The sequence below is a fragment of the Plectropomus leopardus genome, chromosome 11 (assembly GCF_026936395.1).
Source record: "Plectropomus leopardus strain MGB_pleo_1.0 chromosome 11, ASM2693639v1, whole genome shotgun sequence".
Taxonomy (NCBI): Eukaryota; Metazoa; Chordata; class Actinopteri; order Perciformes; family Serranidae; genus Plectropomus; species Plectropomus leopardus.
In genome coordinates, this window is record NC_142186.1 from 16,437,118 (window position 1) to 16,459,333 (window position 22,216).

At 42.3% G+C, this 22,216-nt stretch overlaps 1 protein-coding gene across 2 annotated transcripts in view; it reads right to left on the minus strand.

The window, feature by feature from the left end:
* The window catches only part of hivep3b (HIVEP zinc finger 3b), a 50,851-nt gene that overhangs the window by 18,279 nt on the left and 10,356 nt on the right, over positions 1-22,216 (minus strand). Inside the window, exon 2 of one of the 2 annotated variants that reach the window (XM_042489588.2) lies at positions 7,085-7,130. The exons of the other annotated variant lie outside the window; for it this stretch is intronic. The gene's annotated coding sequence lies outside the window, so the exon portion shown is untranslated. The remainder of the gene's footprint in view (positions 1-7,084; positions 7,131-22,216) is intronic. 2 annotated transcript variants of the gene reach the window in all.

Sequence of the window (22,216 nt, forward strand, 5' to 3'; positions counted from 1 at the left end):
ATTTTCGAGGAAATTCACAATTTTCCAGCTTTGGAAAGTTTGGGATATCCAGTAGATTTTAAAATGAATTCAAAATTAGGTTTCCTTACTGCCTCACCAACACAATTGAAGGCAACCACATTAAAAACATCGGTTAAATGGATTTGAGCAACGTTTGGCTGAAACACAGGAGCCAGTGAGTGGTCCAGTAGAGTTTAAGAGGTAAAAGTCCCTTCAAATCAAGACACATCTGATTCAAATCTGACCCACTGCTGGCCTGCTCTGAAGGAGTTAGAGCAGCTAAGGGCCAGTCAGGCAGCATCCACAGGACAGGCACCAACAGAGGAGACCACAGTGTCAGGGCAAGGAGTCAAAACAAATGTTGGAAATACAGCCTATGCTTATCTGATCTGGCACTAAAGCTAAAGGGGGCAAATGGTGGGGTGGCTGTTTTCTGGTGAATAAAGGGACTTGACAGCATCTGTGTTTCAGCCTACGCCCCTAAAACTCTGCTGCTTTACAGCCACTAGGGTGCAGTGTTCATGAGGGGCCAAGAGTGGCTCCTTGTTATGAAGCTTGCTGTAAAACTGTGCAAACTTTTATCAAGACAGATCTATTGTAATATTTCCCACTCACACACACCTAGAGAGCTCGTGGAGACTTGCGGGTGTGACAAAATCTCCTCTTTTATCAAGATGTATGTTCTGTAATATTCCCCACTTACTACAAATCCGGCACTGAGTCTCAACTGTAGACATGGGATTCTTGTAACGCGGCCAATCAAAACACATTCTGGGAATGGATGGAGCAAATCATAACATTTTCCCCGAGCAGTCATGCTCGACTGCTGACAGTCCCGGCACAGGCTCATCCAGAGTATCAATCATCACCCAAGACATTGACTCTACTTGCGACCCCCTCAACTCTGTCAGACCCTGGAGATCACTGAAAGAGGACGCCATGTGTGTTCTCCTCACAGCTGTAGATCTCTGTGATGGTGTAGACAGTGTGCACCTCTGACAGCATAGAGTATACCAGGAGAGGAGATAACAAGGGACTGGTAGTGATACAGAGCAAATGCAGAAACAGAATGAAACGAGGTGAGATAGAAAGTGTGTAGATGTTCTGTAATATTAGAGATATGCATATGAAGCAGGAGTAAGAAAGATGAAGTGAGAAGAGGTGCGGAAGAGAGAAAAGACTGAATCAGTGATCCAGAGGCTGAGTAAACAGGCCCAGCAGAGGACTGCAGCTCAAGGTGCCAGCGGTGGCAAGGCAGCACTGACAGTTTTTTTTTTTTAATGAGCCACACTTTTGCTCTCTCCATATGTCTAAAAAAACCCACTCTGCACAGTCAGCCTTCATTAGAGCCAGTTTACAGTGAGAGAAAAAAAGAGAATCAGTCTTTCTCTTGGAAACAACTTGACAGATTCTCGGCTCCATCTCCACATCTGCTGAGGGCCGATCATCTGTTCAGTATGAGTTTCTCCAAGCAGACCAGCGCTTTGATTACAGTAGACTTTACCATCAACACACAGCAATTAGGCAGCATAACAAACCGAATCAACACCAATTATAATTCACTTCTCTCTTTTCATTTGTTTGTCTTCCACCTCTTCAGCTGTACAGGAAGACTTTTGTATGGAGGTGGCGGCCTTTTCTGTCTCAAGCTGCTGAGCTGAAGAAGCATGTTACTCTTTGGAGTTACATGTGGGCCAGTTAGATCAGGAGGGACTGGAGCTGGCAAAGGTGTTATAAATCAGATCCTGACTGAAGACAGTGGTTTCACACACAGTCTTACAAAATTAAATGACATTAAAAATATGGGCTGCACGATATGTAATTTCGGCATGGACAGTGGGATGTGTGCTTGCGTAACAGTCGCCACACAACCAATGGTCGGCTGTCTGCCAATGCTGGGCTAACGGTGAGCGTGAGCCGCCCTTGTCACCGCAGTATGTCCCTCACCATTGGACCTTGTTGACTCTTGTCGTCTTTTTTTTCCGCTGATTCAGCATGTTGAATTGGCAGCAGCGGCCATGGAGCACGTTGGTGAATTGAATCACTGTGATTGGCCGTTCAGCTCAGCACACGAGGGGACAAAAGGAAGTGAAAATTGTAAACAAAGGGCTAAAGTCGAGTGGGAGTGAGGTCAAATAAAACTTGTTATATAAGGTAAGATTGCTTTTCTTCTGCCACTAAGCTCTTTAGGAGAAACGTTGTTGTTCTTTCAGAATTAGATTGTTTTAAAACGTGCTAACTAGCCTCACAGCGGTCTTTCGGTTTTAAAGGATGAATACAGATAACTGCTGTCTGATGGTATGGAGGGAAATTTCCTCTCACGTAGGTGCAGAACGTATGGTGGTTGGCCATTTATTTGGTGTGATCATGTGCACCTTTTTGGTCAAGAAATGGCAACGGGAGGCAACACAGCAAGGAGCTTTTGTTGCTGCTAGTTCTCTGATGTTTGGTGTTTCTTGGCCTCAAGGCCACAGTCACACATGAGCAAATGCAGGCACTCAGTGACCACCACCTGTCGAGGCGATATTCATACGATTTGCAGGGCATCTCTTGCCAAGTTGCTTATTGCCTTTTTAGCCATGTTTTCAAAAGAAATCCAACCAATTTACTCAGGGTTTAAAAGTATTAATTCTTATGAAAGGCATCCGAACATAACACAAGAAATTGGTGTTGATCAAAGTTTCAAAGGGTTAAACTACCTAATTTCCCTGTCCTCGCCCTCAGAAAAGTCTTTTGAGTAAAAAGTTAGTTTTAATTATTATCAACTTTATTCTCTATGCAGATGCACTGCCCGATGAAACCACACAAATAATCCAATTAAAGTCATTCCTGTATTTTTTCATATTGCAGAAAAAGAAAATATTGCAATGTCATTTTTTCCCCAATATCATACTGCAGCTGCCCTATTAACAACTAGATAAAAGAGTGGGGTAAAAAGTGGGTCTGGATGTGAGGAAGAAGAAGGATGATGCTGTAAAAAGAAAATAGAAAGATTGAGCAGGAAGAAAAGCACAAAGAGCAAGACAAATTGTCTTCCTCCACCCTCCTGTAATAAATGTCTTTGCTCATGTAGTCGGTTATCAGAGTGTAAGTTTAATGATCTCTGGCGTAGCTGTTGATGCAGCCCTTAAACAGGCCGATTAGAAGGTTTTTAAGGTTGGGGAGAGCATTGCTTACATTATTCATGGCAGTCTAGACTGCCAGCTCTGAGCGGGGAAACACACAGTCAGGGCCTTGCCAGGAAGAAGGAAAGCCAGAGTCTAGCCTACATTAAGCCAAAACACACACACACACACACACACACACACACACACACACACACACACACACACACACACACACACTACAGCGCACATACAGTGTACAGGACTCCTCTTCCCAGGGCCAAAGACACACGGCAGGCCTGAATCTCCTCTGACACATCTGACCAGCCAATCAGCTGCAGTGCCCTGGGGTGACCTATCATGGTCACCCTCCTGTTGGATGAGGAAGGGTTCATACAGATGACCTTCTATCAAAGGTGCCTTTTGCATACAACACTTTAACCCCCTGTAACCTGAGTAAATTAGCTTACTGTCTTTCAAAAACGTAAACAAGTACCTCAACAAGAAATTACCCCAAATTAGCCAGAAATTATTCAAAAGTTACTTGAAAATTACCTGATAAATAGTCAAAAAAAGAAAAGAAGAATGGTATAAAAAACGAAAATAATTAAGAAATGAGCTAAAAAATGGAAAAGTAATTAACAGTAAATCCATAATTATAATTAGTTTCCCGTTTTACTTTTTTCTAATAATTTTCTCCCTCTCTCGCCTTTCTGTCTTTTTTTCCAGTTGAATTTCTTGTCAGCTTTTCCTTATTTCTTGCAATTTGCATGGCATTTCTTGCCAAGATGCACATTGCATTTTTAGCCATATTTTTGAAAGAAATCAAACCAATTTGCTGTGGTTTCAAAGGTTCAGATGCCTATGAAAAGTGTCTGAACGTAGCTAAAGGGAACTGAGGTTGATCCAGGTTTTAGAAGGTTCTCGGGGAAATCAATTGACAATGATATGACCCCTGAAAAAAAAAAAACAGGTTGTGTAAATTTGTCTAATCTTATCAATGAGGGTGAGGTAAGGGCGTTCTGTTCTATTCTTAGGCTGAGGTGTGAGCAGGAAGCCACTGATGCAGCTGTTAAACGGTGTTAGGTTGTTTTGTTTGGCGATGTCGAATCAAAACCACAAAGCTAATATTAGTTTGCAGAATGACAAACTATGAGTGCAGGAGCATTTCACCCCGCCTCCAGTCTGTCATGACCCACTGCATGACACTTCACAGAACAGTATCATGGCGGAATTGTTGTGTGAACTACTTTCTGGTGTCTTTCCCTAAAATGTGATTAACGACTGGTCCACAAAGAGATGAGAATGAGTGAGGAGTGTGTGTGTGTGTGTGAGTCTGTGAAAAGGGGCTTTGTCAGCAGAAACAGGCAGTGATGCAGGTACCTGAGGGAGCCCTGACACACTCACATGCACGCACGCACAAACACACACACACACACACACACACACACACACACACACACACACACACACACACACACACACACACACACACACACACACACACACGTCTCCTTCCATCATCTCAGCAAACAAAAATTTCGCCCAACTCCTGCTCAATAAGTAGCGCAGGAGCTTTGCAGCAGTTTTACAGTTAAAACTTCATTATCATGCACAGGAGAAAATACAGCCGAGTTTGTGTTCATTTCCTCATCAATACTGAGACGCATTCATGCAGCTGGTAATGATGACGGATAAAAAATATGGGCTAAACATTAAATTACCTTGTGCCCTGAGAACAGATAAACCCTCTAAAGTGCTTTTTAAAAAATCTGCTGTCTTAGCCCTCCAAACACACTCACACACAAACATACACACAAACACACACATCTCTCTCTCCCCATTCTCTCTTACTGGCGGTAGCCTGGTGCAGGTTCCCATGGAAACCAGCCTACTCTGAGCAACGGCAGATGGAGAGGGAGCTAGAGGTCTAAATTTATCTCCCAGCATCCTTTCTGACTACAGACGCACACTGGCAGCAGGAAGTAAGGAGGGGAAACGCTCGGCCTTGGCATGCATTGACAAGCTGGCATGACCCTTGACATCTAACCAGCTCTGAGTGACGACGGGTTGACATCACACAATACGCGCGACACTGTCTGCGACAGCTTGAGCCGCAAGGGTCATAATGTCAATGACGCGATATAACATTTAATACTGTACATGAGGCTCTGCTGCGTTTTTTAAGTGGTAAGGTAAATGGAAAGTTCTCTCTGAGAACTTTCCACTGCTGCCGTCTTTCCCCTGCCGCCGCCACCAAAAACAGAGTTGTCGATCAAACTACAAATCCACACAAACCAATCAGAGAGGAAGAAACACTTTGGTTTGATAGTAAATTATTGAAAAAGAAACCCTGAAGACAGACACCAAATAGAGTGTAAAATCCTCAGAGGCCAGATCTCACAGTCACCCAGGGATATCTCTGCTGTCAGTGGAAGCCTCTCGCTAAAGAGGACGCCGTCTGAACAAAAACAACACATACCAGAGCTCTCACTCACTCTCTCTCAGCTCCGTGCGGGATGCATCGGGAGCGCTGCACCTCTGAGGCGAGAGGGTGTAGAGGAGGATTTCGCAGGGCTTTGATAGGACTGGCAGTTTGCAGCCATCACAGTGTTCACTTTGATTAAACACAAGCCAGTGAACTGCAGGTCAATACCGGCCTTTAAATCAAACATGAGTGGCAGAGCCTGGTAATGCACACCTCCATGGCGGGAGAAGAGTTTTAAAAACACCCCTGGCAGCGGAAAAAATCAGGTCCTTTTGGTGACACAATCAACTGTAAAAACAAACTGACCGCAACTTGGGCTAAATTGCAGGTTGTCTGGTTTTTCCGTCATTTTATTTGTTTTTGTGGCCAGGACCTTCACGGATGGAAATTATCTTTTTGTTGTCACTTAGTTTGTCATTGCAAATCATAGGGTCCAAAGTTTGTCTCAGAGGGGCTTTAACTCTCGCTGAAGAGGAACTCTAACCTCGATCCGCAAAACTTCCAGACTTTCAGGAAAAAAGGGAGAAACCTCAGGCAAAATCGACAGAGGAAGGATCCCTCTGCACAACAGACATTCAATTATTCTTTCCATACAACCAAAAATTTGAACCCTCATATCATAATGTCCATACAGTTCACACCCTTTGAAAAACTTTGACATTCCAAAAATGAAATCCTTTGACCGTTTAAAACCTGATTTCTTTCAAAAACACAGGAAGAACTTACAAGTTATGAATAACAAGAAAATTACCTGAAATTTAGCACAAAAAAAGGGAAAAATAAAAAAGGTTAAAAAAGGGACTGTGTGTGCTTTTATTCAATAATAGTTATAATCTCTTTTCTTTAAAAGGGGAAAATGTCTCAAGAACAATATTTATAATATTGTACTCCTGCTTGTCTATATATATATATATATATATATATATATATATATATATATATATATATATATATATATATATATATATATTACCATCTAACAATTTCCTTCTCTCTTTTTTAAAACTAATTTTCAGGTCATCTTTTCCTAATTTCTTGCAATTTGTGGGGTATCTCTTGCCAAGTTGCCATTTCAGCCATGTTTTAAAAGAAATAAAACCAAAATGCCCAAGTTTCAAAGGTTTAAATGCACGTGAAAGGCGTCTGAAGGCAGCACAAAAAAACTGATGTCATTCCAGGTTTCAACTACACCTCTGGGTGCTAAGTTGCTTGATAGTAAAGTGTCAAATGACAAATTTACAATGACAGAACCATCAAATGTACATACACAGCTGCAGCTGCAATTACTAAGTAACTCATTTGCCATAGCTGAGGAGTAAAGGAATGATAAGGAGGGAAACAGAAGGAGAAAGACTGAGAAGAGATGGGGACATGGATTTAAATAAGAGTGCAAGACAGAGAGAGAAGACAGAGAGTGAGGAGAGGCGGGTGCAGAAAGAGAGAGTGAGAAAGAGAGAGAGAGAGAGAGAGAGAGAGAGAGAGGTTAGATTACCTGACAGAGCAGTCTGGTCTTCCCCCTCAGAGACGCTTCACAGGCACTGTGAGACAAGCAGGGAGAGCCAGAGAGTGAGAGCGGATATGACTGTTTGAGTGGGTGTGTTGCAGGGAGAGAGAGAGAGGGGGGGGGGTTGTAATGGGGTGAGGCAAAAAAGAGTGATGATGGGTGAGGGAGAGGGGAAGACAGTAAATGAATGTTTCCACTGTACAAATGTAAGGGGAGGAGGAGGAGGAAGACGCAGCAGCAAGAAGAAATTCAAAGTGACTCATATTCCCATAGCATGAGTAAGATCTCCAGAAAAACACACCGTCCTCCCTAAAACCATAGTTGTGACATCAATTGTGTCTTATTGCACCCAAAATACACAATGAGCCAGGAAACAAAAACATACAGATTTACTCGTTAGGATTAGTTGGCACACCGTGGTGGCACGCTGCCGATAAGATTACAAACAGGACTTGCACAGGGTTTTCCCCTGACACACAGAACCCTGAGGGCGATTCCTTGCAATTATCATCTCCTTATCAGCAGGAGTAAGCAAGTTATGTGACTGTTGTAGTGGGTGATAAAAAGAAAAACACAGCAGCCTCTTCTTCCTCGGTGACAAACCTTCTGCCTACATGAACATGTCTCATTTATGTAAAATCTTCTAGTTTCAGCCACTGTGCTGCATCTGTAAATGAATTCCAGAGTGGCATCCATTCAAGCAAGCCCCCGCATTACGCAGAACTCGGGCTGGGCCTATCAGCGGTGCAACACGAGAGAGAGAGAAACAGAAAGAGAAAGGGAGGAATTGAGAATGAACGGAGGTCCTGCTGTTCCATAGAGCTTTGCCTCACTGGCAGAGCACAGGAAGTGTGAGTCACACGCTCTAAAATAAACACACTCACACAGCGACGAGCCGGCGCACAGAATGAGCGGATGGTTGGGCTGCTGATCAGAAGGCGGGCAGAGGGAACATGGATCCTCACAGGCCAGCGACACGTGGTGGCCTGGTGGGACTCACGGCCAGATGACGGGGCGTGTCAAAAGGAAAATACGTTTCTCCCCCTCTCCAATTGAACAATTTCTTTTTTGTTTGTCTTTTCAACCTCATAAGCGCACACCTACTCATTTGCTCTCTTTGTCAAATTGATTCGCTCTCCTCTGTTCCTGTGCTATATGTCCCCATATTCTTCCGACTCTGCTCTGTGTTTCCTCTCTTATTTTATTTGGTCCCAGTCAATAGCAGTGTTGTTCAGGACTTGGTGATTACCCCTGGCTCCGTGCGGCTGCTGGCTCACTGCTGTAGGAGACTGTGCTGGCCTGATGCTGGGCTACTCTCACAGGCTGCTGGCTTTGCTGGGCCGAGGCACTGTATTGTGTCAGCCTGAATGTGCTCATTGTCACCCTTTACAGCACGCACCTTCTATACTGTACTTCCCTGTGAGGGACCTTCACCCATCCGTCATCCCTTTGTCCTCTGTTCCTCAGACTGAGGGGTTCTGACGGGAAGGTTGGGAGGGAGGCAGAGGCCCGGGAACAAAACTGCCACTGTGGCGATGATTGACAGGAAAGTTGCTCTACACAGACGTAACGATTAGCGAAGCCAGGGACCGGCCTGCAGACACACAGTCTGGTGAGGAACTAGAGAGAGCTGAGAGGTATTAAAGGGATACTTAGCTGATTTTTAACCAGCTTTGTATCATGATAATGTGGGTAGTATGTCTACATGAACTGTGGTAGACTTTCCTCCATCTTACCGCTGCCCTTGACCAATATTGGTTTTTATTGGTTTTTCAGGGCAGATACAGAAACTCATCATTAGTAGTTAATGAGACTGATAACCAATATTTTGAACCAATATGCATTTACAATAAAAACGAAAATCTTTCTGTCAAAATTCAGGATTTGGAATATACCGAAACTCCATCACAAAACTTTGTTAAAATGCCTTTGCAAATGTTTAATCAAAACTGAAACCTTCAACATCAAATACAGCAAGTTCCCAGCAACTTTTTTTTTATAAAGTCAAGTTTTTATAAAGTCCCTGAGGTTCTACAAAGTAAAAGTTCCTCCCATGCTGACACTTTCTTTGCACTTTTTAATTCATTAATTTTATCAGCGATCAGCGACCACTATCATTAAAATAAAATGCCGATACAGATAATCAGCAAATATCAGCTGCAATAATTGGCCTGGCCGATAAGCTGTCGGCCTCTAATCCTGCCAGCAGGAGCGTAGCATTCTGTTAGTTATAGGTTTTCTACCTTTTGAGCAAAAGCACCCCTTTTTCTCTGCTTTCTCTGGTCATGTAACATTAATTTGAAAAGTATTTGCATCTTTTTACTGCAAAGACAGCCTAGTTTTATGTGAGGTCCTTCTTTATATTGCTGAAATACTTATTTCAGTCCTGCATGTGACAGCAGAGAAGATAACAAATTTGAAGGCTGGGATCAAAATGGGAAGTGCAATGATCATGAAGGTGTGAAAGCAAGCTTTCATGATGTTATAAGAAATGGTAACCATATGTTACCCACCAGCCCCAAGCAAGTCAGGCTCCCATTATGCAAAGCTGTTCTCATTTACAGTAAATGGAAACAAGGGCTCCCCTGTGGTATGATCACGTGAGGCAGTATCACATATATGGCACGCACTCTACCTATACAATATAATGCAGAGGCAAGCAACACCTAAAATGCACACATCATGCTTTACAAGAAACTCCATGTTGTTTTGGAGCAGCCACAGACTATAATTTAGACCAAATGAGCGGTTTGTGCATTTACAGACGACCATACAGATGACATATTTTTGGACTTTCATCCCATAAACTGCAGACAGAGGCAGTAAGACAGGCAAATATGGGAGTATTCAGAGAGGGTTCTCTCTGTTCTGAGGGCAGATTATTTCAGACGTGTGGTCTTCCAGTAAACTGACCCCGGTCTGTCCATGAGACTGTGGTATTATGACAGAAACAAAACCCATTTAAAGAGGGAGCCCACCTAGTGTAGTAAAGCCACTGTGGCAAAGTATTGCTTTACCTGTTTGTATTGCTTTGGGGGAAAAACTGGGGTCAAAAAAGTCGTCCATCTACCCAACTGGGCCGAGTCTTCTGGCATGTCAAACCACTAAATCCAATACATTACTCGGGTAAATTTAGCTGTATCATCACTTCATTCTCACCCACAACTTGAAAAAGTAACAACATAATATCTAAATACATCTAACTTGACGTGAAGTTTAACTTTAGTTTTTTTCTACCAACATATAGCCAGCAGAGTTTCAGTTTAATAAAGTTGCAACAAATACTCTTAGGACACTAATGAGTGAGTGTTACTGAGCAGACAAGTGAGCAACTAATGCCATATATCAAGCTGGAGGAATATCCAAATGTTTTCGATACAGGTTCCAACATGATCCCTATGATGGCTTAGTCATGCTACTGATGTGACCGAAGGGATGTCAATGCCGATACCGATGATGTACTGATATCATCATACAACCCTAACTCAAATATACATTCATCCATTTTAACTTAAACAGATATATAAATATAATGCAGCTAGTGGAGAGTGGTCTTAGGCCAACAGGCCTGTTAATGGAGTCGAGCGTTCTAGTCTTTTGTTAATGCCAATCGATATGTATCCTCAGCAGATGTGATATCTGATCCTGTGAAACACTGGAGGACTGACCACCCTCTGTTTCACTGTAACTCTTTTTGTCTTGAGGACTTTCTCTGCCTCTCTTCTCTGTGAGACACACAGAAATGCAAAATTCCCTCAATGCAGCCATTTCCCCTCTATTTAGTTCTCAATTTCAGCCTTGCAAGACACTCTCATTATCTTTTCCTTTTCCATGGCACTGAAGCATTAATAAGCGCCACTGTCTTTATGTGCAGCAAAGTAAACTTCATGTATATTATGAGGAAAGCTACCAGGAAATCATGTCTCCAGGGTTGCTGCGGGTAGTGATTATGGAAAGTAGCCTGGCCCGGAGTAAAGTCCCTGATTGGTAAGTGATACCATGAATGGAGAGCTGATATATCATTAGCAATTTGCGACGGCAGTGTAAACTCAGCTATTATGGTTTATACAGTATTAGTGTTTTCTGAACATTAGTTTTAATTCACTGCCTCAAAGACAAACAGCCCTCTGACATGAAACAAATACATTAGGGACAGCAACAGTGAACAAACAGACTGCAGGGCTGGAGTTACTGTAAAAGAAGTGAAACAGATACAGAGTGTCTGTTTAAGAAACATCATCTGCCTTTGGACACCAAACAATCAAAACACAGCACGAGCAGTGTGCAAATGAAATAAAAGAGTGACAAAGCATGAGAGGAGTGGGGTGAGCAGATAAATATAGAAAGAGGAACTGACATTTTCAAAAGCTGTCCTCCCTGCGCCCACAAGTTTCAGCGATGCGTGGATGTCAAGATCACAGTGCAAATTCTCCCACGCAGCTTATTGTACCCGTCGTTCACAGTCGGCTGCTTTATATTTTCTTTCTCAAGTCACGGAGCAACTGAAAAGGACAGGCTGAGGCTGCAATAAGGTGAACATCTTCAGTTAAGGTGGTTGGAGAGGGGTCAAATATAAAGCTTGACCTCAGTCTTTTTGTGACAGATTAACCCTTTGAAACCTGAGCAAATTGCCATGATTTAGAAACATAGGAAGAGGGCATTAAGCAATGAAATGACACAAAAATGAGCAAAAATTTATGAAGAAAATTACCTAAAATTTGTTAAAAGAAAAAGAAAGAAAAATAAAGTTAAAGAAAAGCTTTTGTCTTTCTTCCAAAGACATTTTTCCCTAGCTTTTTAAAAATTATTTTCTGAATCAATTAATTTTTTGCAGTTTGTGGAACATTTCTTACCAAGCCTTGCTCATTGCCTTTTCCCATGGTTTGGGGAAAAAATCAAACCAATTTGCTATAGGCTCAAAGGTTTAAGCACTCATAAAAATTGTCCAAACGCAGCACATGAAACGTAAAGTTTTCCAGGTTTCAAAGGGTTAGAGTTAGAGATTTTTACTATTTATTGAGTGATTTTCCAGAATTAAAATCTTCCTCAACAGCTGTCTATACACTTGTGCAATCATTTTTCATTTCACAACAGGAGTCTTTTCAGTGCAGTTTTATTTTTGTTTTCACTGAGCTTATCTATTTTTCGATGAAGTCATCTGTGTGGATTCCTCCCCACTGATGGGAAAACCTGTGCTAGTTCCTCTTTCTGCAGCTGCTGTACTGCATCCTGTGTGAAGCTGCAGCAGGTAGCACTGTGCATGGCCTGGCGCCATGCCTTATCTGCACATCTCAGTAACCTGTGACTATGCTCGCTCGAGCTGTTAAGTTGGAGCTGCTGGTGCTTTCAGCGCTGCCTGCACAAACATGGACACAGAAAGTGTCAACAGGTGGAAGCTCAGCCTGAGTGTGTTCAAACATGACGACCAAACCGCAGAATGTATCAACACGGCCCGCGTTCCCGCCTCTCTCTCTCTCTCTCCCGGCCTGGTAGAGAGTTCACCCTTCTGATCAGGGAGTTTACTCAAAGCCAGGCCAGTCCAAGTAATTGCTACCCACAGTGACAAACAACTCCATTCAGCCTAAGTGTCGGTTTACAGTTTACTCTCTCTCCTCCGCTGCGTGCCCCCGCTGCCCATTCTGCCCAGTGCCACGCTGCATTAGTGGCCTGTCAACAGAGGCTCTCCTGACGCATCAACGTCTCGTCAGCTGCCCTTCAAACCCAACGCACATATACAAACTCCATGTGCCATAACCCGTCTGTTTATGTGTTTGTTTCCCAGAAAGTGGAGGTGCGTGTGTGTGAGCGCATGTGTTAAGAGGAGAGATGGAAAGAGTGCGAGACAGAGAATAAAAAGATAGAGGACAAAAACGTCATTTGCAAATGCGTAGGAGAGATGCAGAGACACAAAGACAGCGAGGGAATTCTTGTTCATGGTCATTTTGTCTTCTCAGTACAGGGCTCCGACCTACAGTAGTGACTCTTACCTGCCAGGTGAGACAATCTTATAAAAGGCTATCAAATGTGTGCACCGTGTGCAGCCTCTAAGTCTTAAGACTGCAGCTCCAGGGCCGATTGAGAAAGCTCATCAATCACACATGACAATCAAGTGCAGCTAAAACAGTCTCTTAGTAAACCCTGTGTGTGTGTGTGTGTGTGTGTGTGTGTGTGTGTGTGTGTGTGTGTGTGTGTGTGTGTTTGTGTGCATGTGGAAATGAAAATGCTGAATATACAGAAAATATGTCAACCATAAACTGCACTGATAGGTGCTTACTGTGTGCATATATAGGTTTTTATATTTATCTAAAATTATTATGGACATCAACCAAAGAGGGATCTGGTCTATGACTTTTGCTGCTCATAACCAATCTTAATCCTTCCAAACCTCTGAATGCTAATGTTCAGAGTACTTCCTCTGAATGCACCCTTAAAGTGTTGGCTAAGTTGCACCAGAACATATTTTCTCCAGTCGTGTCTTGTTCTGCAAAAAGTTTATGGCATAATTGGTCCAGATTTTAGTGATTATGCCTATGATGACTACTTCCATCCCGACCCAACAACCTTGCTGTGGAAACATTGTTCCCACCCTCTGGTCTACCCACAGGTCACTCTGTGAGGAAGTGGCTCAATTTTGAGCTGCAAATCCCCCCTCCTAGTGGTAACAGTTAGTGGTGCTAACAGAGTTGACAGAGATGCGTACTCACTGGGGCTACCTGGGAAGAGACCTGGGTACAATGTTTCCAAAGAAACACTGTCCCACAAAAAATAATGAAAAAACTGTTTCTGAAAAAAGATTTTTTTTAATGCAACTTGTCAATGCTTTGAGCACCACAAACAAAATTCCATTTATCTCTATTACACTGAGGCTGAGGTGTAAAATCTCTGAGACCGATATCTCAAAACCTGGGCAAGTACAAGCAAACCTTTCTGCATACATAAACCAAAAAAAAATCAGCATTTTTTAATTATTTGACTGAAGCGACCTTTTAAGTAGCTTCAAAGTTACGTATTAGTATTTTTTACAGTTTGTGAATTTCAAAAATGTGTTCTTTCAGCTTGTTTCTCACCGCACATGTTAAACCATCATGGTATTTTCACTGTCTTATCTTATCTTTACAGTAACAGTTGTCAACAACAGAGCGCTAAAGAACCAAGGCCTTACTGTACTGTAAACACAAGGTCGAGAAGGATTAAGGCGTCAAGATGAGTGCCAATACCTGCACGCTGCTTGGTAACAAAGCAGCAGGGACAAGCAAACATACTGGCGTCCAATGTTTTTACCAAGACTACAAGGAAGTTAGAGTTACAGCACAAAGAATTCATTTGCTTTGACAAAAAAATATTCCAATATTCAAAAAACAGAGAACACCTTGTTTAGTCGGCACTGTGAGTCAAACATGGTCCACCCCACTGCAAACCAGCTGGCCCAGTTTGTGTTAGCAGACAGAAATGTGTCACTGGCTCTACTCATTGTTGCTGGGAGGTGCAGTCTAGTCTGGCCGCGAGGGGAGGCCACACACAGCCTGGGCTGGTGCCAGGGTAGCAAACCCGTATTCCTGCACTCCGCTTATAAATGAGATCAGATCATATACAGTACATGACACACACATTATAGATGGAACATTTTCTCCCTCCTTGATCAACCCCGACCATTCAAATTGCTCTGGAAGGTAAACGAGCCCCGAAGGTCATGTGACCCTGCGTTAGGGGAATTACCGGCGCATTCCTCCAGCTGTCATCACCTCATAAAGATCTAGTTAGGAGAAACCTGACTCTGAAAGCCGGCTCGCCAACTCTCCCTTTCTTCCCCTCCTCTCCACACCAAGCCGCTCGTCCTCAGAGCATCCTCCTGCTTGTGAGCCTGATCATTTGAATATAAAGCAGAGAAACAAAGACGTCCTTAAAATAGAGATGCTGTGGCTTTCAAAGAAGCACACTGCAGAGACACAGAAGAAAAAAGAGAGCGAAAGACAGCGAGATGAGCACTCTTATGGCAAGAAAGTGAGACACTGTATTGATGTAGTATAGGTGGCTGGATACATTGATTTCCTATTAGTTCTTGCCCGGTTATGTACGGCCAATTTGTCATCCAATACATGTTAAAGTTCTGTCTCTGAACATGCCCTGAGCCAGGCGTCACTCGCTTCTCTGTGTGGGTATACACACATTAGATCATCATGTTACCTCAGTGATAGCTTCCCCACTGAGAATGTTTACTGTAAGAGCTTTCTGTCATGCTAGGCTACTAGATATCTCAGTGTAAACTCAGGTTTGCTCACCTCAGGACTGCTGAATCGGGTCAATCAGTCTTATGATGAAGCAAATTGGCAATTAAAGGAAATAGCTCTAATTGGCATTGTCTGGATGATACCAGTATGGGGGGGGGGGGGCAATACCAATTTGGCAAAAAAACATCCCACAAATTGCAAGAAATTAGTGAATGGTGACAAGAAAATTACCTAACCTTTTTTTTTTAAAAAAGGAGGATTTTAGTCATTTTCGCCTTTTTTGGTGCCATGTATTTGTTGCATTTTCCTCATGTTTTTAATAGAATCAGACCAATTTTGTCAGGTTTTAAAAGGTAAAAACCATTTGCCTATTACTTAAATATTGCTCTAACCTGAAATTACCTAATTTTACCACAATCTCTTTAAACATTTATTTCATGATAAAAAAAATAGGGTTTCTTTGTGGATATGCATTTGAATCTTGGAAATATTTGGGACAGAAACATCCTTTTATGGATCCCACAATTTTCCAATACTGTTTCAATTTTAGGATGGGATTTCTTTAGTCTCCATGCTTTGAGTTCACTACCTTTGTGGTCAGCACAGATGATTCAGCTGCACATTTCTTCATGGCTCTCAGTCAAAACACAGCAGAAATCGCCAGATTCATAAAAGAATTTGTATGTTTATCCAAAAAGATATTAAGTATTTCTCTTTCTCTTTCCCTTTTAACCATCAAACACTGTAAAAGTGTACAGGCTGCTGTTTGATATGACTAACTCAATTTTCATACATCATACAGTCAAGTGTTTATACATAGCGCCTGATGTCTGATGGCTTTGCTGATATACAAGCTAACTGAAACCACACTGATGTTTGCCAAAGTATTAATATTTTGAGGTCGGAGGACAGTTTGTTCATGATGTTTTTTCATGTTAAGATTCCTCTATATTTCCTTCACAATAAACAGTCTCTAAAAACACTGACGATACATTCAGTGATTAGTGAAACCAATGGAACCAACAACTCACTAGAAGTTTATTAGTTTACTATAGAGCTGACCAACAAGGGAAACCTGGATGGTGTATGTGGTTAACAAGCTTTTCAGCTGACTTTTTGTGGACAGCAGCAACACAATCAAGGTTTTCAATTCAATCAAAGTGTCCTGGACAGTTTTGAGAAAACAATACTCGCAGAACAGAATAGTTGAATCCAAATAAATGATCAATAGGTGTTCTCAATAAATGTTTAAATATTCTGAGTTAATTATTGCAAATGTAATGAAGCATTAGCTATAAAAATGACTAAAAACACAGCAAAACAATACACAGTCTGAATTCTCTGTTCAAAATCATGACATTTATAGAATTCTGCGGTTTTAATGTTACCAGTGCAGAGATAAAGGGATCAAACAGCTACAGCAAGCAGGCCAGGTACTACAGCAAAACCTACAACCGACGGACTAACAACATTACTTATGGAAGAACAGAGTGTGCTAATGGCATATTTGAATAGAAGATGAGGCGGTCATAAGCCTGAACCCAAATAACAAACAGCAAGATGAGAGCAGTGAGAGCAGAAATGTAATCTAAAAACCAAGAAAATCTAATCTGGGGACTGGCAAGTAGGATAACTTTCATTGTTGAAACAGTTTGGCTACAAATTGAAGAAAACAAAAACCATGCATACCATCAAACTTTACCAGCATCTGAACAAATGCAACAAGGGAAGGAGGTAGAGAAAGGAGAAAGCTCACTGGCTGAGGTTTCGTGTTTAAGGAGCAAAGGAAGCATACATCAGGACTGTTTCCGATCAAGTGAGAGCACTCCCTGGTCAGGGGAATATATATATCTTTATGCGTTAATAGATTTTATTGATACCTAGACACAGTATGCTGCCAACTGATGTTCCCGCTCGCTTCATAGACTTTAAATTGTGATGAGGTCACAGATTTTTAAATATCTTTTCTTAGCCCGAGAAGAGTTTTACAAATATGAAAATACTATGGCTCAAAAACTTATAATATAAACAGAAACATTTCATTTATAATGGTGGTCTATGGGGAAAATGCTTTCTGAGCCCAAGGGGATTTTTTCGCTGCAATACTGTGAGCGGCCACTGGGAAAAATTTGCTGCAAGGCTGAACAGCTTTCTTGGAGGCCTGGTGAGGTCATTGTGGCTACATCCAATGAAAATGCTAACATGCTAATATTTAGCAGGTAATATTTACCATCTTGGTTTAGCCTGTTGGCATGCTAACATTAGCGAATTAGCACTAACACAAATTCCAGCTCATTACTTTTGCAGATATTTGGCCATCATCCAAAGTATGGCAAAATTGAAACTTTGACCCGATAATGGCACTAGATCCTCCGCAAATCTTAGGGCAATCCATCCCATAGTTGTCAAGATATTTTACTTAAAATGAAAAAGGTAAATCTCAGGATGGTACTAGATGGAAAGTCAGGGGATGTGTCAGTGACATTAGATAGAGGGTAGAAATAAATATCTGAATAAATTTCACCCCCAGATTAAAGGCCTTGTTTGGCTTTAGAGGGATAGCATGTTAGAATATCTTTATACAGTGTGCAGGCTTGTTTGATGATACACAGACTAAAGTAGCAAAGACTTGGCAGACTACAATGAAGCACAATGTTCACCATGAAAAACTGCACTGAGGATGATCTGATCTCACTGTAGTTACACAGAAAAGCAATAAACAGTGCATTACACAGACTGATGGGATGAAACACTGATACTCTCTGCAAAGTGAACTTCAGCTTCTTGAGTTCTGCGGCTGCATTTGAACAACAAAAGAAGAAAATGTTGCCCTTTCACATCCACTCAATAGCCATTGAGTGTGCCATCCAACCTATGACTTGTGTATCTGTAATGCTGCTGACAACATGACCAATCATGCAAGCCCAAAACACACAACTACAACCACTGAAAGGATGACTGTTGCGGGCTTAGCAACAGGGACAGCTCGCACTCACAAGACCGGAGACACCATCCATCTCACAGACTAACAAAGAAACATTATGCTCTCACACTCCCATGGAATTAAGCTCAAGAAGTTCACTCAAGATTTACAGTCTTGTTACACCGTTTGTCATAAAGACAATTGTAAAATCATGTAATCACACACAGGGCTTTTTTTAATGCCTGCAACAACACGTGTGTCTCATCCTCTTTTCGTTCAGAGACAAATTGATTTCTCCACTCTACACCCTGCAGCCCCCCTCCTCCGTCTCCGAAACACACTAGGGTTTCTCCTGATCTCCTTCTTCTGTGTAATTTAGGCACTCCCACAGTAATGGACACCCTACTCAGGGGCAGTGAGTGGGAACCTAGCCCCGCTGTGCCGGCTGCTGTACTCTCAACGAATCCTGATCAGCTTCTCAGATAGCTACATACACACCGCCACAGCTTGGTGAGACAAAGACAGAGAGACCAAGGAGACGAGGAGTCAAAGGAGCTGAACCCTCTATATCAGCTGGTCACATGCTACCAGCCGCACAGCTCCCGGTCCCCCTATGGATGCGGGTGTCAGAGTGAAATATTACATTCACCCTGGAACCAGATATGCACAAGAAGCCCTATGTGCCCATCCTATACCCAAACCTCCCTTCTCTCCCCCTAGCCTCTTCACTGGCTCGGCAACCTGTCAATCAGCTGACATTGGGGTAAGACACAGGTCCTCAAGAGGGCAAGCGCAGTGCCATTAAGCATATTAGAGTTGCAGAGCGTTGATGAAAAATCAAAGTGTGCAGTGACTAGGCTGGGGTTGCTCCTTTGTGCTGTGCTGACGGTGCAAAGCAGGGGGAAAAAAAGGGAGGAGGTGGGGGACTACCTGGGTGCAAACACTGGGACTGCTGACTATTTGAGGTTGTTGAGGACAGGAGGATTACATAATAGGATTCACTGTAACACCTCAGACTGAGGAAGAGCTTCCCACAGCATTCTCTGTCCTCCCCAAAACATGCCATGCTTTTCAAAGTCTAAGTGTTTGTCTTGGTTATGACTGTTAATCCTGATTCATATCAAATTCATCATATCCAATTAATATAAAGGGTCAATTCCCCCAAAATGAATGATACATTTTTTTATTTCCTGTGGTGCTACTCATCAATCTAGATTGCTTTGTTGTGAGTTAGTTGCAGAGTGTTGTCTGCCTTCTCACAGATATTATGGAACTGGATGCCACTCATGGAGCTCAAAGCGCTAAGGCTGCTCCTTGAAAGTTGGAGATTCAAATCATCAGTCAGAGACCCCTCAGTCGACTGAGATAGCTCCAAGTTTGTTTTTCAGTCTGCTGTGCAATGTGCTTCTGGGGATGCTTTGGTCCCCAGACTCTGCTGCAGAGTGAGTGCTCTTGACTGTCCCGATACTCTTTGGTAGAGGCTGCAGCGGGCACGATGTAGCGGAACAGAGGAAGAGAGACTCTGCACCATAGCCTCCAAGATAACATTATCATCCCTCTCCTGCTTCGAAGTAGTACATTTACAGCTCACAGCGACTTAATACAACACAGTCTCTGGTTTTTGTTGATTAGTGTCAGCAAAACATGTTGTTGCACATTTGCATTTGTGAGCGCCGCTAGCTTGTTTACTATCACACGAATGCCTCTGTTGCACTGGAAAAACAAAATGAATTGTTGAATATTTAGTAGCTGAAGCTGATTTGTCTGACATAAAGCCCCCCCCCCCCAAAAAAAATACATTTGAAAAACTCAACAGCAATGTCTCTTTCTGGGCTTTTCTCAAAAATTATTTGCATGTTTTTCTACAAAAAATGAATGCACCCAAATTCATGAATATCCCTATTTTGAAAGGCTGTGATCACGTGACCAATGCACGGACGGGAGTTAACAAGGAACTGGTCCTCTGCGGTAACAGAGCAGGTAGTCATGGTGGATCGGTCACAAAACACCAGACTTTCACCCACATTCATAACCATGTTAACGTTGAGTCATTTTAAGGCAGTTCCTCACCATGTTTATTTTCCTAAATCTAACAACAGTAACAACTATTGCCTGAACCTAACCTCCAAAACAGTCCTTTTATTATGTAACTGTACGTTAAGGATGTAACCTCATTCATGGGATTCATGGTTACTCAAGATAATCGACAGACTTTGTTGTGAGTAGTTTCACGTAAGAACTATTTTCTTTCTACCAAAGAATACCCACCAAGTGTAACACCACGCAGGAGGAAGCATGCATCTAAGTCATGGACAAGAGGCTCGTGCTCATGACAGCACAAGATGTAAATGTTAATGGCGTCCTCCTTCGCTGAGCTGTAATATTTGCTAGTTCAGTGGTGCAAGGTGAGCTAACAGTAGATGCATGGTTCCTTCTGGGCAATGATATAGTTTGCGGGTATAGTTTGGTAGAGAGAAAATAGTTCCTACCTGAAACTGCTCACAACAAGGTCTGTAGATTACCTTGAGTAACCGGGTCATGGTTTCTGGAATGAGACATTGCTGTTGAGTTTTTCAAATGTTTTTTTTTTTTTTTTTTTGCATTTTTAACACAATAAGTCATGTGCCATCTAGTTCCATTATATGTGAGAGAAGGCAGACATTTCTACAGCCGATATCTCCAATCCTCTGCAACTCACACCAAAACGATCCAGACTGGTAACAGGAGAAATATGTATTTTTCATTTTGGGATGAACTGTCCCTTTAACGTTACTCTACTTCTGCCTCTAGTCCAGTGTGTGCAGGGATATGCTGCAGGATAAGAGAGTACAGTGCAGGAATGGATTGATGGATGGACTTTCATCTGTTAGCCTCAACTATTTGCCTTCATTTTGCCTCTTTCCTCAGTTTCACGCACAGACCATCCATCCTTGCTCCACTGAAAGGTGATGAAATCCTTGGCTTTAGCATCCAGCAGCAGAGAATAAACATGTGAGCCTGTAACGGGCGGCACACGCTTTTTTCCCTCTATCATCTGTTTATTTTCTCAATTACGCCAGGGTGAGTCTGTGTCAGCAGCTCTGTGACAGAACATCAAACAAACTGCTCTCTCTACCTTCCATCCATAACTTCCCCCAACAGAGCGATTCATGCCGAGCGGCACCATCACCTGACCATTCGTCTTCAACTGTTAATCCACCGTGACAGGGTGACAAATGTGACACAGGATTACTTCACTAAGGCTGCATTGCATTGTGGAGCTCAATCCTGCCTCAGATGATTCCCCTGCTGCCGTGCCTTTTGTTTGACTGCGAGGCTGCTGGATGAACTCTGTCTCATTAGGGATTATTAGGGTTTACAGAGAGACACCTAAATAAACAAGCATGGGTTTGTCCTTACATAAGATCAGTAGTACAGTCTAACTCGCCGTCTCACTGATCATGAAAGAACAATTTTGTTGCGCTCTGAGATTTAAGTAATTACTGAGTATAATCAGAGTCGGCCTAACTCATTAAGCAATATAAACAGTTGCTTAGGGACCTCTGGTCTCTGGAGACCCCCTAGAAAAGATTTTTCAATGAACAAGAGACAATTATGAAATAAATATTGAACTTCACTTGCAAAAACTGACATTTTGGCCCAGAAATTGTGGTAAAACAATAAGCCCAGAGATGGGCAAAATGGACAACTTAGGTTGGCTGACTCATTTTTTGTACATCTTCTGGAAAACAAGCACTCCAGGATTCTGTGGGGAAAAATACATTTTGCAGTTGTAATAGATGTGAAAAGTTAAAATGCTAATGAACAAGACAAGAGCAAAATGAACGTAAGGAATGAGTATCTTCACAAGCTATTCCTCAGCAGTTTGCCAGCACTGCAGCCCGTTACTGAAATTCAATAAATTACATTTTGAGGAGGGTTTATAAGGATCCTTCATAGGGTTTGATAATAGGCTAAATACTGTATTTA